Here is a 17089-nt window from a genome sequence, read left to right as displayed (position 1 = left end):
TTTATAAACTCTACGACACAAATCCAAGCGTTTCACCATTTTAGCAATTTATGCCAAACGTTTACTAACTTTACGAAACAAATCCAAACGTTTCACCTTTTTAGCGATTTAAGGTGATGGAAAATATTAGGTTTAGGAAATAAAATGTGGACCGAATCATTAAATAGGGGAAGGAGGGGTTACATGCTGCACGCAGCAAGTTAGAGTCTCGTTCGAGACTGTCTGGTCTCGAATGAGACCAAACTTGCATTCGCGCAGGTCTCGTTCGAGACCGTTTGGTCTCGAACGAGACTAAACGCAATTCTCAAGTCTCGTTTGAGACCTGAAAAGGTTCATTCGTGGTTCAACCGCCATGGTTGAACCACAAATCAAATAGCACCATAATTTGAAACTTGACCCAACCGAAAAATATATAAATAAACTCCAAATCGAACCAAAACTCCGCAACGAATCGATTTTATTTCCAAAACTCATCGGAAAAATTTAACAAAAATGTACGGGGTATTATAATTACGAAACAAATCCAAGCATTTCACCTTATTAGCAAATTAAGCCAAACGTTTACAAACGTTACGAAATTTCAAACGTTTCACCTTTTTAGCGATTTAAGCCAGACGTTGACAAACTTTACGAAACAAATCCAAACGTTTCACCTTTTCAGCAATTTAAGCCAAACGTTTAAAAATGTTATGGAACAAATCCAAGCTTTTCTCCTTTTTAGCAATTTAAACCAAACGTTTGCAAACGTTACGAAACAAATCAAAGTGTCTCACCTTTTTAGCAATTTAAGCATGGAATTGAGAAATGGTGAAGATTATGATCTCACAATGTTGGAAGAATGGCTGCTAGGGTTGTTTAAAGTGATGGAAAATATTAGCTTTAGGAAATAAAATGTTGACATAATCGTTAAATAGGGGAAGGAGGGGTTACATGCTTCACGCAGCAAGTCAAGGTCTCGTACGAGACACACAGTCTCGAACGAGACACCCTGTTTAATGCATGGTCTCGTTCGAGACTGTTTTGTCTCGAACGAGACTAGACTTGCATTCGCGCAGGTCTTGTTCGAGACCGTTTGGTCTCGAACGAGACCAAACGCAATTCTCAAGTCTCGTTTGAGAACTGAGAACGGTCTTGAACGAGACCAAACGCAATTCTCAAGTCTCGTTTGAGAACTGAGAAGGTTCCTTCGTGGTTCAACCACCTTGGTTGAACCACAAATCAAATAGCACCATAATTTAAAACTTGACCCAGCCGAAAAATATATAAATAAACTCCAAATCGAACCAAGACTCCGCAACGAATCGATTTTATTTCCGGAATTCATCGGAAAAATTTAACAAAAATGTACGGGGTATTATATTTACGAAACAAATCCAAGCATTTCACCTTATTAGAAAATTAAGCCAAACGTTTACAAACGTTAAGAAATTTCAAACGTTTCACCTTTTTTAGCGATTTAAGCCAGACGTTGACAAACGTTACGAAACAAATCCAAACGTTTCACCTTTTTAGCGATTTAAGCCAAACATTTACAAACATTACGAAACAAATCTAAACATTTCGCCTTTTTAGCAATTTAAGCAAAACGTTTACAAACGTTACGAAACAAATCCAAACGTTTCCCCTTTTTAGCGATTTAATCCAAACATTTACAAACATTATGAAGCAAAACCAAACGTTTCAAACGTTACGAAACAAATCCAAACGTTTCACCTTATTAGCGATTGAAGCCAAACAATTAAAAACGTTACGAAATAAATCCAAACGTTTCACCTTTTTAGCGATTTAAGCCAAACGTTTACAAACGTTACGAAACAAATCCAAACGTTTCCCCTTTTTGGCGATTTAAGCCAAACGTTTACAAAGGTTACGAAATAAATCCCAGCGTTTCACCTTTTTAGCAACGTTTACAAACATTACGAAACAAAACCAAGCGTTTCACCTTTTTAGAAATTTAAGCCAAACGTTCCGAAACAAATCCAAACAGTTCACCTTTTTAGCGATTTCAGCCAAACGTTTACAAACGTTACGAAAAAAATCCAAACGTTTACAAAGGTTATGAAACAAACCCAAATGTTTCACCTTTTTAGCAATTTAAGCCAAACGTTTAAACATGTTACGAAACAAATCAAGTGTTTCACCTTTTTAGCAATGTAACCCAAACGTTTACAAACGTTACGAAATAAATCCAAATGTTTCACCTTTTTAGCGATATAAGCCAAACGTTTACAAATGATATAAAACAAATCCAAAAGTTTCACCTTTTTAGCGATTTAAGACTAACGTTTATAAACGCTAAGAAACAAATCCAAAATGTCTCACCTTTTTAGCGATTTAAGCAAAACATTTACAAACATTATGAAACAAATCCAAACATTTCGCCTTTTTAGCTATTTAAGCGTTACAAACGTTGCGAAACAAATCCAAACGTTTCCCCTTTTTAGCGATTTAAGCCAAACATTTACAAACGTTATGAAACAAAACCAAACGTTTACAATGTTACGAAACAAATCCCAACGTTTCACATTTTTAGTGATTTAAGCCAAACCCTTACAAACGTTACAAAAAAAACCAAGCGTATCACCTTTTTAGCAATTTAAGCCAACATTTACAAACGTTACGAAAAAATCCAAATGTTTCACCCTTTTAGCAATTTAAGCCAAACGTTTACAAACATTCTGAAACAAATTCAAGCATTTCACCTTTTTAGTAATTTAAGCCAAACATTTAAAAGTGTTACGAAACAAATCTAAGCGTTTCACATTTTTAGCAATTTAAGCCAAACGTTTACAAACGTTAAGTAATAAATCCAAACGTTCACCTTTTTGGAGATTTAAGTCGGACGTTTACAAACGTCACGAAACAAAACCAAACATCTCACCTTTTTAGCAATTTAAGACAAACGTTTACAAAAGTTACGAAATAAATCCAAATGTTTCCCCATATTAGCGATTTAGGCAAAACGTTTAATACGTTGGGAAACAAATCCAAACATTTCACCTTTTTAGCGATTTATGCCAAACGTTTACAAACGTTATGAAACAAATCCAAATGTTTCGCCTTATTAGCGATTAAAGCCAAACGTTTACAAATGTTAAGAAACAAATCCAAACGTTTCCCCTTTTTAGCGATTGAATCCAAACATTTACAAACGTTACGAAACAAATCCAAACGTTTCACCTTTTTGGAGATTTAAGCCAAACGTTTACAAAGGTTACAAAACAAATCCAAGCGTTTCACCTTTTTAGCAATTTAAGCCAACCATTTAAAAACGTTACGAAACAAAACCAAGCGTTTCACCTTTTTAGAAATTTAAGCCAAACGTTCCGAAACAAATCCAAACAGTTCACCTTTTTAGCGATTTAAGCCAAACGTTTACAAACGTTACGAAACAAATCTAAACGTTTCGCCTTTTTAGCGATTTAAGCCAAACGTTTACAAACGTTACGAAACAAATCAAAACGTTTCCCCTTTTTAGTGATTTAAGCCAAACCCTTACAAACGTTACGAAACAAAACCAAGCGTATCACCTTTTTAGCAATTTAAGACAAACGTTTACAAACGTTTCGAAAAAAATACAAACGTTTCCCCTTTTTAGCAATTTAAGCCAAACGTTTACAAACGTTCTGAAACAAATTCAAGCGTTTAACCTTTTTAGTAATTTAAGCCAAACATTTACAAGCGTTACGAAACAAATCACAGCGTTTCACCTTTTTAGCAATTTAAGCCAAACGTTTACAAACGTTACGAAACAAATCCAAACGTTTAACCCTTTTAGTGATTTAAGTCGGATGTTTACAGAAGTTACGAAACAAAACCAAACATTTCACCTTTTTAGCAATTTAAGCCAAACGTTAACAAACGTTACGAAACAAATCCAAATGTTTCCCTATATTAGCGATTTAGGGAAAACGTTTAAAACGTTATGAAACAAAAATCAAACATTTCACCTTATTAGCGATTTATGCCAAACGTTTACAAACGTTACGAAACAAATCCAAACGTTTCACCTTATTAGCAATTGAAGCCAAACGTTTACAAACGTTACGAAACAAATCCAAACTATTCTTCTTTTTAGCGATTTAAGCCAAACGTTTACAAACGTTATGAAACAAATCCAAACGATTCACCGTTTTAGCGATTTAAGCCAAACGTTTACAAAGGTTATGAAAGAAATCCAAATCTTTCACCATTTTAGCAATTTAAGTCAAACGTTTACAAACATTACGAAATAAATCCAAGCGTTTCACCTTTTTAGCAATTTAAGCTAAACGTTTACAAACGTTACGAAACAAAACCAAACGTTTCACCTTTTTAGCAATTTAACCCAAACGTTCCGAAACAAATCCAAACAGTTCACCTTGTTAGCGATTTAAGCCAAACGTTTAAAAACGTTACGAAAAAAATCCAAATGTTTTGCCTTTTTAGTGCTTTAAGCAAAACGTTTACAAAGGTTATGAAACAAATCCAAATGTTTCACCTTTTTACGAAACAAATCAAGCGTTTCACCGGTTTAGCAATTTAAGCCAACCGTTTACAAACGTTACAAAACAAATCCAAACGTTTTACCTTTTTAGCGATTTAAGCCAAACGTTTACAAATGATACAAAACAAATCCAAACGTTTCACCTTTTTAGCGATTTAAGCCAAACGTTTATAAACGCTACGAAACAAATCCAAACGTTTCACCTTTTTAGCAATTTAAGCCAAACGTTCCTAAACAAATCCAAACAGTTCAACTTTTTAGCGATTTAAGCCAAATGTTTACAAACGTTACGAAAAAAATCCAAACATTTTGCCTTTTTAGTGATATAAGCCAAACGTTTACAAAGGTTATGAAATAAATCCAAATGTTTCATCTTTTTAGCAATTTAAGCCAAACGTTTACCAACGTTACCAAACAAATCAAGTGTTTCATCTTTTTAGCAATTTAAGCCAAACGTTTGCAAACTTTACGAAACAAATCCAAACGTTTCACCTTTTTAGCGATATAAGCAAAATGTTTACAAACGGTACGAAAAAATCCAAACGTTTCACATTTTTAGCGATTTAAGCCGAACGTTTACAAACGTTACGAAACAAATGCAAACGTTTCACCATTTTAGCGAATTAAGCCAAACGTTTACAAACGTTACGAAACAAATCCAAACGTTTCACCTTTTAAGTGATTCAAGCCAAACGGTTACAAAATGTTACGAAACAAATCCAAACTTTTCGCCTTTGTAGCAATTTAAGCTAAACGTTTACAAAAGTTACGAATTAAATCCAAGTGTTTCACCTTTTTAGCAATTTAAGTCAAACGTTACTAAAAAAATCCATACGTTTACAAAGGATATGAAACAAATCCAAACGTTTCCCCTTTTTAGAAATTTAGGCCAAACATTTACAAACGTTACGATACAAATCCAAGTGTTTCACCTTTCTAGCAATTTAAGCCAAACGTTTACAAATGTTACGAAACAAATCCAAATGTTTCACCTTTTTAGCGATTTAAGCCAAACGTTTACAAACGTTTTACCTTTTTAGCGATATAAGTCAAACTTTTACAAACGTTACGAAACAAATTCAAACGTTTCACCATTTTAGCGAATTAAGCCAAACGTTAACAAACGTTACGAAACAAATCCAAACATTTCACCTTTTTAGTGATTTAAGCCAAACGGTTACAAAATGTTACGAAAAAAATCCAAACTTTTCGCCTTTGTAGAAATTTAAGCCAAACGTTTATAAATGTTACGAAACAAATCCAAGTGTTTCTCCTTATTAGCAATTTAATCCAAACATTTATAAACGTTACGAAAAGAATCCAAATGTTTACAAAGGTTATGAAATAAATCCAAATGTTTCACCTTTTTAGCAATTTGAGCCAAACATTTACAAACATTACGAAACAAATCCAAGCGTTTCACCTTTTTAGCAATTTGAGCCAAACGTTTACAAACGTTACGAAACAAATTCTAACGGTTCACCTTTTTTGCGATTTCAGCCGAACGTTTACAAACGTTACAAAATAAAACCACACGTTTCACATTTTTAGCCATTTAAGCCAAACGAACGTTACGAAACAAAACGAAGCGTTTCACCTTTCTATCAATTTAAGCCAAACGTTTACAAACGTAACGAAACAAATCCATGCGATTCACCTTTTTAGCAATTTTAGCGAAACGTTTAGAAACGTTACGAAACAAATCCAAACCTTTCACCTTTTTAGCAATTTAAGCCAAACATTAACAAACGTTACGAAACAAATCAAAGTGTTTCACCTTCTTAGCGAATTAAGTTAAACGTTTACAAACAGTACGAAACAAATCCAAACGTTTCGCCTTTCTAGCGATTTAAGCCAAACGTTTATGAACTCTACGAAACAAATATAAATGTTTCCACTTTCTAGCAATTTAAGCCAAACGTTTACAAAGGTTACGAAACAAATCCAAATGTTTCGCCTTTTTAGCGATTTAAGCCAAACGTTTATAAACGTTCTGAAACAAATTCAAGAGTTTCACCTTTTTAGTAATTTAAACCAAATGTTTACAAGCGTTAAGAAACAAATCCAAGCGTTTCACCTTTTTAGCAATTTAAGCCAAACGTTTACAAACGTTACGAAACAAAACCAATCGTTTAACCTTTTTAGCAATTTAAGCCAAACGTTCCGAATCAAATCCAAACATTTCACCTTTTTAGCGATTTATGCCAAAGGTTTACAAACGTTACGAAAAAAATCCAAACGTTTCGCCTTTTTAGCGATTTAAGTAAAACGTTTACAAAGGTTATGAAACAAATCCAAATGTTTCACCTTTTTAGCAATTTAAGCCAAACGTTTACAAACATTACGAAACAAATCAAGCGTTTCACCTTTTTAGCAATTTAAGCCAAACGTTTACAAACGTTACGAAACAAATCCAAACGTTTCCCCTTTTTAGCGATTTAAGCCAAACGTTTACAAACGTTACGAAACAAATCCAAATGTTTCACCTTTATAGCGATTTAAGCCAAACATTTACAAACGTTATGAAAAAAATCCAAACGTTTCGCCTTTTTAGTGATTTAAGTCAAACGTTTACAAACGTTACAAAACAAATCCAAACGTTTCACCTTTTTAGCGATTTAAGCCAAACGTTTACAAACGTTACGAAACAAATCCAAATGTTTCACCTTTTTAGCGATTTAAGCCAAACGTTTACAAACGTTACGAAACAAATCAAAACGTTCCACCTTTTTAGCGAATTAAGCCAAACGTTTAAAAACGTTACGAAACAAATCTAAACGTTTCACCTTTTTAGTGATTTAAGCCAAACGGTTACAAAATGTTACGAAACAAGTCCAAACTTTTCGACTTTGTAGCAATTTAAGCCAAACGGTTACAAAATGTTACAAAACAAATCCAAATGTTTCACCTTTTTAGCAATTTAAGCCACCTTTTTAGCGATTTAAGCCAAAAGTTTACAAATTTACGAAACAAAACCAAACGCTTCCCCTTTTTAGCAATTTAAGCCGAACATTGACAAACGTTACGAAACAAATCCAAGAGTTTCACCTTTTTGCAATTTTAGCCAAACGTTTACAAACGTTACTCAAAAAATCCAAACGTTTACAAAGGTTATGAAACAAATCCAAATGTTTCACCTTTTTGGCAATTTAAGTCAAAGGTTTGCAAACGTTACGAAACAAATCCAAACATTTCATCTTTTTAGCGATTTAAGCCAAACATTTACAAAGGTTATGAAAGAAATCCAAATGTTTCCCCTTTTTAGCAATTTAAGCCAAACGTTTACAAACGTTACGAAACAAATCCGAGCGTTTCACCTTTTTAGCAATTGAAGCCAAATGTTTACAAACTTTTCGAAACAAAACCAACCGTTTCACCTTTTCAGCAATTTAAGCCAAATGTTCCGAAACAAATCCAAATAGTTCACCTTTTTAGCGATTTAAGCCAAACATTTACAAACGTTACGAAAAAAATCCAAACGTTTACAAAGGTTATGAAACAAATCCAAATGTTTCACCTTTTTAGCAAATTAAGCCAAACGTTTACAAATGTTACGAAACAAATCCAAGCGTTTCACCTTTTTAGCAATTTAACCCAAACGTTTACAAACGTTACAAAACAAATCCAAGCCTTTCACCTTTTTAGCAATTTAAGCCAAACATTTACAAACGTTACAAAACAAATCCAAATGTTTCACCTTTTTAGCAATTTAATCCAAACGTTTACAAACGTTACAAAACAAATCCAAATGTTTCGCCTTGTTTGCGATTTGAGCCGAACGTTTACAAACGTTACTAAACAAAACCAAACGTTTCACCTTTTTAGCGATTTTACCTAAACGTTAACAAACGATACGAAACAATCCAAACGTTTCACATTTTAAGCCATTAATGCCAAACGGCTACAAAATGTTACGAAACAAATCCAAACTTTTTGAGTTTTTGGCCATTTATGCCAAACGTTTACAAACATTACGAAACAAGTCTTAGTGTTTCACCCTTTTAGCAATTTAAGGCAAACGTTTACAAATGTTACGAAAAAAATCCAAACGTTTATAAAGGTTTGGAAACAAATCCAACTGTTTCACCTTTTTAGCAATTTAAGCCAAACGTTTGCAAACTTTACAAAACAAATCCAAGCGTTTCACCTTTTTAGCAATTTAAGCCAAATGTTTACAAACATTACAAAACAAATCCAAGTGTTTCACCTTTTTAGCAATTTAAGCCAAACGTTAATAAACGATACGAAACAAATCCAAACGTTCCTCATTTTTTAGCCACTAAAGCCAAACAATTACAAAATGTTACGAAACAAATACAAACATTTCGCCTTTTTAACCATTTAAGCCAAACGTTTACAAACATTACGAATTAAATCCAAGTGTTTCACCTTTTTAGCAATTTAAGCAAAACGTTTACAAACGTAATCAAAAAAATCCAAACGTTTAAAAAGGTTAAGAAACAAATACAAATGTTTCACCTTTTTAGCAATTTAAGTCAAACGTTTACAAGCGTTACGAAACAACTCCAAGCGTTTCACCTTTTTAACAATTTCAGCCAAACGTTTACAAACGTTACAAAACAAATCCAAGTGTTTCACCTTTTTAGCAATTTAAGCCAAACGTTTACAAACGTTACGAAAAAAATCAAAGTGTTTTGCCTTTTTAGCAATTTAAGCCAAACTTTTACAAACAATAAGAAAGAAATCCAAACGTTTCACCTTTTTTGCGATTTAAGCCCAACGTTTACAAACGTTACGAAACAAAACCAAGTATTTCACCTTTTTAGCAATTTGAGCAAAACTTTTACAAACGTAACGAAACAAACCCAAATGTTTCACCTATTTAGCGATTGAAGCGAAACGTTTACAAACAGTACCAAACAAATCCAAACATTTCACCTTTTTAGCGATTTAAGCCAAACGTTTTCGAACTCTACGAAACAAATCAAAATGTTTCACCTTTTTAGCAATTTAAGCAAAACGTTTACAAAGGTTACGAAACAAATCCAAATGTTTTACCTTTTTAGCGATTTAAGCCAAATGTTTATGAACTCTACGAAACAAATCAAAGTGTTTCACCTTTTTAGCAAATTAAGCCAAACGTTTACAAAGGTTACGAAACAAATCCAAATGTTTCGCCTTTTTTGCGATTTATGCCAAACGTTTACAAATAATACGAAACAAATCCAAATGTTTTATCTTTTTAGCGATTTACGCCAAACGTTTACATACGTTACGAAACAAATCCAAACGTTTTACCTTTTTATCGATTTAAGGCAAACATTTACAAACATTACGGAACAAATCGAAACGTTTTACTTTTTTAGCGATATAAGCCAAATGTTTACAAACGTTACGAAACAAATTTAAATGTTTCACCTTTTTAGCGATTTAGCCAAACGTTTACAAACGTTTCGAAACAAAACCAAACTTTTAAAACGTTACTAAACAAATCCAAACGTTTCGCATTTTTAGCGATTGAAGCCAAACGTTTACAAACGTTACGAAACAAAACCTAGCGTTTCACCTTTTCAGCAATTTAAGCCAATCGTTTAAAAACGTCACGAAATAAATCCAAGCGTCTCACCTTTTTAGCAATTTAAGCCAAACGTTTACAAACGCTACGAAACAAATCTAAACGTTTTACCTTTTTAGCGATTTATGTCAAACGTTTACAAACGTATGAAACAAATCCAAACGTTTCACCTTTTTAGCAATTTAAGCCAAACGTTTACAAAGGTTATGAAACAAGTCCAAATTTTTCACCTTTTTTGCAATTTAAGCCAAACGTTTACAAATGTTACGAAACAAATCCAAGCGTTTCACGTTTTTAGCAATTTAGGCCAAACGTTTACAAAGGTTACAAAACAAATCCAAAGGTTTCGCCTTTTTAACGATTTAAGCCAAACGTTTATGAAATCTACGAAACAAATAATTGTGTTTCACCCTTTTAGCAATTTAAGCCAAACGTTTACAAAGGTTACGAAACAAATCCAAATATTTCGCCTTTTTAGCGATTTAAGCCAAACGTTTACAAACGATACGAAACAAATCAACACGTTTCATCTTTTTAGCGAATTTACGCCAAACATTTACATTCATTACGAAACAAATCCAAACGTTTTACCTTTTTACCGGTTTAAGCCAAACATTTACAAACATTACGAAACAAATCCAAACGTTTTACCTTTTTAGCAATATAAGCCAAACGTTTAGAAACGTTAAGAAACGAATCTAAATGTTTCACCTTTTTTGTGATTTAAGCCAAACGTTTACAAACATTACGAAACAAAACCAAACGTTTAAAATGTTACTAAACAAATCCAAACGTTTCGCATTTTTAGCGATTTAAACCAAACGTTTACAAATGTTACGAAACAAAACCTAGCGTTTCACCTTTTCAGCAATTTAAGCCAATCGTTTAAAAAAGCTACGAAACAAATCCAAGCATTTCACCTTTTTAGCAATTTAAGCCAAATGTTTACAAACGTTACGAAACAAATCCAAACGTTTTACCTTTTTAGCGATTTAAGCCAAAGTTTACAAATGTATGAAACAAATCCAAATGTTTCACCTTTTTATCAATTTAAGCCAAACGTTTAAAAAGATTATGAAATAAATTCAAATTTTTCACCTTTTTAGCAATTTAAGCCAAACGTTTACAAACATTACGAAAAAATCCAAACGTTTCACCATTTTAGCAATTTAAGCCAAACGTTTACAAACATTACGAAACAAATCCAACTGTTTCACCTTTTTAGCGAATTAAGCCAAACGTTTACAAACGTTACGAAACAAATCCAAACGTTTCACCTTTTTAGCGATTTTAGCCAAACGTTTACAAACGTTACGAAACAAACTCAAACATTTCACCATTTTAGCAATTTAAGCCAAATGTTACAAACATTACGAAACAAATCAAATTGTTTCACCTTTTTAGCGATTTAAGCCAAAAGCTTACAAACATTATGAAAAAATCCAAGCGTTTCACTATTTTAGCAATTTAATCCAAACGTTTACAAACATTACGAAAGAAATCCAACTGTTTCACCTTTTTAGCGAATTAAGCCAAACGTTTACAAACGTTACGAAACAAATCCAAACGTTTCACCTTTTTAGCGATTTTAGCCAAATGTTTACAAACGTTACTAATCAAATCCAAACGTTTCACCTTTTTAGCAATTTAAGCCAAACGTTACAAACATTACAAAACAAATCCAACTGTTTCAACTTTTTAGCGATTTAAGCCAAACACATACAAACGTTACGAAACAAAACCAAACGTTTAAAACGTTACGAAACAAATCCAAACGTTTCACATTTTAAGCGATTTAAGCCAAACGTTACGAAACAAAACCAAGCATCTCACGTTTTTAGCAATTTAAACCAAACGTTTACAAACGTTACGAAACAGATCCAAGCGTTTCCCCTTTTTAGCAATTTAAGCCAAACATTTACAAACGTTACGAAACAAATCCAAGCGTTTCCCTTTTTAGCAATTTAAGCCAAACATTTAAAAAAGTTACGAAACAAAATCACATGTTTCACCCTTTTTGCTATTTATGCCAAATGTTTACAAACGTTACGAAAAAAATCAAAACGTTTCACCTTTTTAGCAATTTAAGCCATACGTTTACAAAGGCTATTAAACAAATCCAAAAGTCTCACCTTTTTAGCAATTTGTGCCGAACGCTTACAAAAATTACGAAACAAATCCAAGCGTTTCACCTTTTTAGCAATTTAAGCCAAACGTTTACAAACGTTACGAAACAAATACAAATGTTTCACCTTTTTAGTGATTGAAGCTAAACGTTTACAAATGTTACGAAACAAATCCAAACGTTTCAAAACAAATCAAAACGTTTAAAATGTTACGAAGCAAATCCAAACATTTCACCTTTTTAGCGATTTAAACCAAACGTTTACAAACGTTACGAAACAAATCAAGCGTTTCCCCTTAATAGCAATTTAAGCCAAATGTTTACAAACGTTACGAAATAAAACAAAACGTTTCACCTTTTTAGCGATATAAGCCAAATGTTTACAAACGTTACGAAACAAATCCAAACGTTTTCCCTTTTTAGCAAATTAAGCCAAATGTTTATAACATCACGGAACAAAACCAATTGTTTCTCATTTTTAGCGATTTAAGCCAAACGTTTACAAACGCTACGAAACAACTCCAAACGTTTCACCTTTTTTAGCGATTTAAGCCAAACGTTTACAAACGTTACGAAATATAGCCAAACGTTTCACCCTTTTAGCGATTTAAGCCAAACGTTTACAAACGTTACAAAACAAAACCAAATGTTTAAAACGTTACGAAAGAAACCTTAACGAAACAAATCCAAACGTTTGCAAACGTTACGAAACAAAACCAAATGTTTCTCCTTTTTAGCGATATAAGCCAAACGTTTACAAACGTTACGAAACAAAATCAAACGTTTCACCTTTTTAAGGATTTAAGCCAAAACGTTTACAAACGTTATGAAACAAAACTAAACGGTTAAAACATTATGAAATAAACGTTATGAAACAAATCCAAACGTTTACATACATTTCACCTTTTTGGCTATTTATGCCAAACATTTACAAACGTTACGAAACAAAACCAAACGTTTCACCTTTTTAGCGATTTATGCCAAACGTTTACAAACGTTACGAAACAAATCCAAACTTTTCACATTTTTAGCGAATTAAGCCAAACGTTTACAAATGTTACAAAGAAAATCCAAACGTTTCACCTTTTGAGCAATTTAAGCCAAACGTTTACAAGCGTTACGAAACAAAACTAAACGTTTCACCTTTTTAGCGATTTAAGGAAAATGGTTACAATCGTTACGAACAAAACCAAACGTTTAAAACATTACGAAACAAATCCAAACGTTAGAAAACAACACCAAACATTTCCCCATTTTAGCGATTTAGGCCAAACGTTTATAAACGTTGCGACCAAACGTTTGTAAACGTTACGAAACAAATCCAAACGTTTCACATTTTTAGTGATTTAATCCAAATGTTTAAAACGTTACGAAACAAATCCAAACGTTTCGCCTTTTTAGTGATTGAAGCCAAACGTTTACAAACGTTACGAAACAAATCCAAACATTTCGAAACAAATCCAAACGTTTAAAACGTTATGAAACAAATCCAACCGTTTCACCTTTTTAGAGATTTAAGTCGGACGTTTACAAAGGTTATGAAACACTAACAAACGTTTCACATTTTTAGCGATTTAAGCCAAACGTTTACAAACGCTACAAAACAAATCCAAACGTTTCACCTTTTTCGCGATTTAAGCCAAACGTTTACAAACGTTACGAAACAAAACCAAACGTTTCACCTTTTTAGCGATTTAAGCCAAACATTTACAATCGTTACGAACAAAACCAAACGTTTAAAACATTACGAAACAAATCTAAACGTTAGAAAACAACACCAAACGTTTCCCCATTTTAGCGATTTAGGCCGAACGTTTATAAACGTTGCGAAAGAAAACCAAACGTTACAAAACAAATCCAAACGTTTCACATTTTTAGTGATTTAGGCCAAATGTTTAAAACGTTACGAAACAAATCCAAATGTTTCACCTTTTTAGTGAGTGAAGCCAAACGTTTACAAACGTTACGAAACAAATCCAAATATTTTGAAACAAATCCAAATGTTTAAAACGTTCCGAAACAAATCCAACCGTTTCACCTTTTTAGCGATTTAAGTCGGACGTATACAAAGGTTACGAAACAAAGCCAAACGTTTAAAACGTTACGAAACAAATCCAAATGTTTCACCATTTTAGAGATTTAAGCCAAACGTTTATAAACATTACAAAACAAAATTGAATGTTTCACCGTTTTAGCGATTTAAGCCAAATATTTACGAACGTTGTGAAACAAATCCAAACGTTTCCCCATTTTAGCGATTTAAGCCAAATGTTTAAAACATTACGAAACGAATCCAAACGTTACCCCATTTTAGCGATTTAAGCCGAACATTTACAAATGTTAGGAAACAAATCCAAACATAACCGTTTTAGCAATTTAAGACAAACGTTTCCAAATGGTACGAATAAAATCCAAACGTTTCACCTTTTTAGACAATTTAAGTCAAACGTTATCAAACATTACGAAACAAATCCAAGCGTTTCACCTTTTTAGCGATTAAAGCCAAACGTTTATAAACGCTACGAATAAACCTGCAAGAAAACCAATGCTCGGGGGCAACCGAGACTTCAGCCTAGGTCTAACAACTTATATAGCAGTTCTAATATACGCTTTTAATAACAATCTGAAACTATGAAACATACCTCATATATATATAAATAATCCAGTGAAACATACCAAAGTATAATAATATAAAAGTCGTACCGCTACGACAAACCCAAGTATAATATTAAGACAACTAGTTCTACTGCGGTCTAAGAGGTAAAACAGTAACTAGTCTGATATCATAAAAAGACCTCCGAGGAATCAAAAGATCGGAGATGACCAACGCTCTCAAAATCATAAACCTGAAAAGTTGGGAAAATAACGGGGTCAGATATACTGAGATGAGTTCATAATGCTATTTACATTTATTAAGTTTAAAACCCTTAAAACAAATCCTTTTATACTAATATATATACTTGATTATGGAAAACAGTATTGAAATGAAATCCCAAAGTATTTAACCCAAGTAGATGGCAACATATCCTCATCGATTCCCAAAGTAGGCTAGACATTAGTCAGCCAATCCCAAAGTACTTACTGGTGCACACAGTCTCGATACAAGCCTATCGAGTAGCTCGTTTCAATCCAGATCCATAATCCTTAAAACAGTTCACAAACATTTGATATACTAAAATAATGTGCGGTACTTAGCTGTAAATAACACTATAAACTCACAACTTGCTTATCCACGTAAGTCTTGGCAACAGCTAACCCTGCGTAGACTCCGTAGCACGAGCAGTCGACGGGTCTAAAACATAATATAAGTTAAATTTCGAACAACCCCTATCTCTAAGAATACTAGACTCCACATAGGACTAGAATTGTAACCAACAATCAAACAAGGTAATCAAAGTACAACTAAACATCCATACAACTAATTATCCAAATAAGGCAAGTTCAGTTTAGATGAGTTCATATCTTTAAAAACAAAATCAAAGTCTTACATACTTAAATAATCTTAAAAACAATAACAGTTCCCAAAGTAGTGTGTTGGCCTTACTGCAGTATAGCCTAACACAACATGTCGGAAGACCACGTCTAACCCGACCTAACCATAAACTAAATTTAAAACCAAAGTCTTTAATCAAACCTTAAATGAAATCAAATTCAGTTTTTAAATAAGAACTCACACCGAAACTTAATAATGCCATGAACAATTAAGCTTGCTAACACTTAGCAAGTAGCACCCCAAGTACATTGAAATATAACACCTTAAATAGAATCAATAAGATTCAACATCTTTTAAGTATCAACTTGAAAATATAATAAATCAATCAAAACCATACATGACAAATAACACTCTTATATGCCTTATATAATTTAATCAAAATCAAACCACAACCTAAGATAGAACTAACATCCTGAAATAAGTTTAAACCAATTAGTAAACAATTTCCAGCCCTTAGTAACTTGATTAAAATCACAAGTATATCTCAAAGCTAGGGCAAAACCACAACACTTAGCAAATTAAGCCAACAACCAAAAGAGACCCAAAGTATTCGATTATACTTTATAAAATAAATTCTTAAACTTACAAATTTCCAGCCATATATATGTTATTAAAACAGCGATTTAAACCATCAAAACCATATTTAACATATGTTTTAGCCATTAGACAATTACCTCAAATCACTCAATGAAACAATTGTTAACAAACACCCTTTTAACCTTTTTAAAAGAAATTTCCAGATTTTAGTTTTTAAATCAAAACAGAGTTTAGCCCAAAAACTTTAATCAAATGCAACACTAATCTACTTAAACGATTTCTCCAAGCCACCCAAAGTATTGTTAAGTATCTAACACCCTATGATTCATTCGCTTGAAATTTCCAGATTTTATTAGAGTTTTAAAACAGAATTTACAACCCAAAAATGTTAGCAATTTGATAAACCTTTCAATTGTAACATCTAATCCAAACCACCCAAGGTACAAGTAATATGAACAAGCCAATAACACCTTAAATCAACCATTTACAGATTTAAAATCAATACAAACAGAAAATATACGCAAACCACCCAATGTATCGAATCCAATCGAAAAGCTAACAATCTCAACAACACAAAATAAGGGATTAGATCTACTAACCTTTTGAGATAACACACAACAAGAAAACCCAGCAATAAGGACAATCCAAATCAGCCTAAGAATAAACAACAACCCAAAGCTAATGAGCACACAACCCAAGGATAGATAAAACATGAATTAAACCTTAAAGAAATGATGAAAATACTTACTAATGATCACCAAAGGCTTAGGAATAGGTGAAATATGAAAATCAGAGAGTATGTGCCGTTTTAGGGTTTTTAGAAAAGTGTAAAATCAGTTTAGGTCGAATTAGGTGAGTTTAAATAGAAATCAGCGAACTGCAAAGTGCATGCGTCGCGCCCGCGACACCTCC

The sequence above is a fragment of the Mercurialis annua genome, linkage group LG4, assembly GCF_937616625.2.
Source record: "Mercurialis annua linkage group LG4, ddMerAnnu1.2, whole genome shotgun sequence".
In the NCBI taxonomy this organism is placed as follows: Eukaryota; Viridiplantae; Streptophyta; class Magnoliopsida; order Malpighiales; family Euphorbiaceae; genus Mercurialis; species Mercurialis annua.
Note: the sequence above shows the minus strand (reverse complement) of the source record.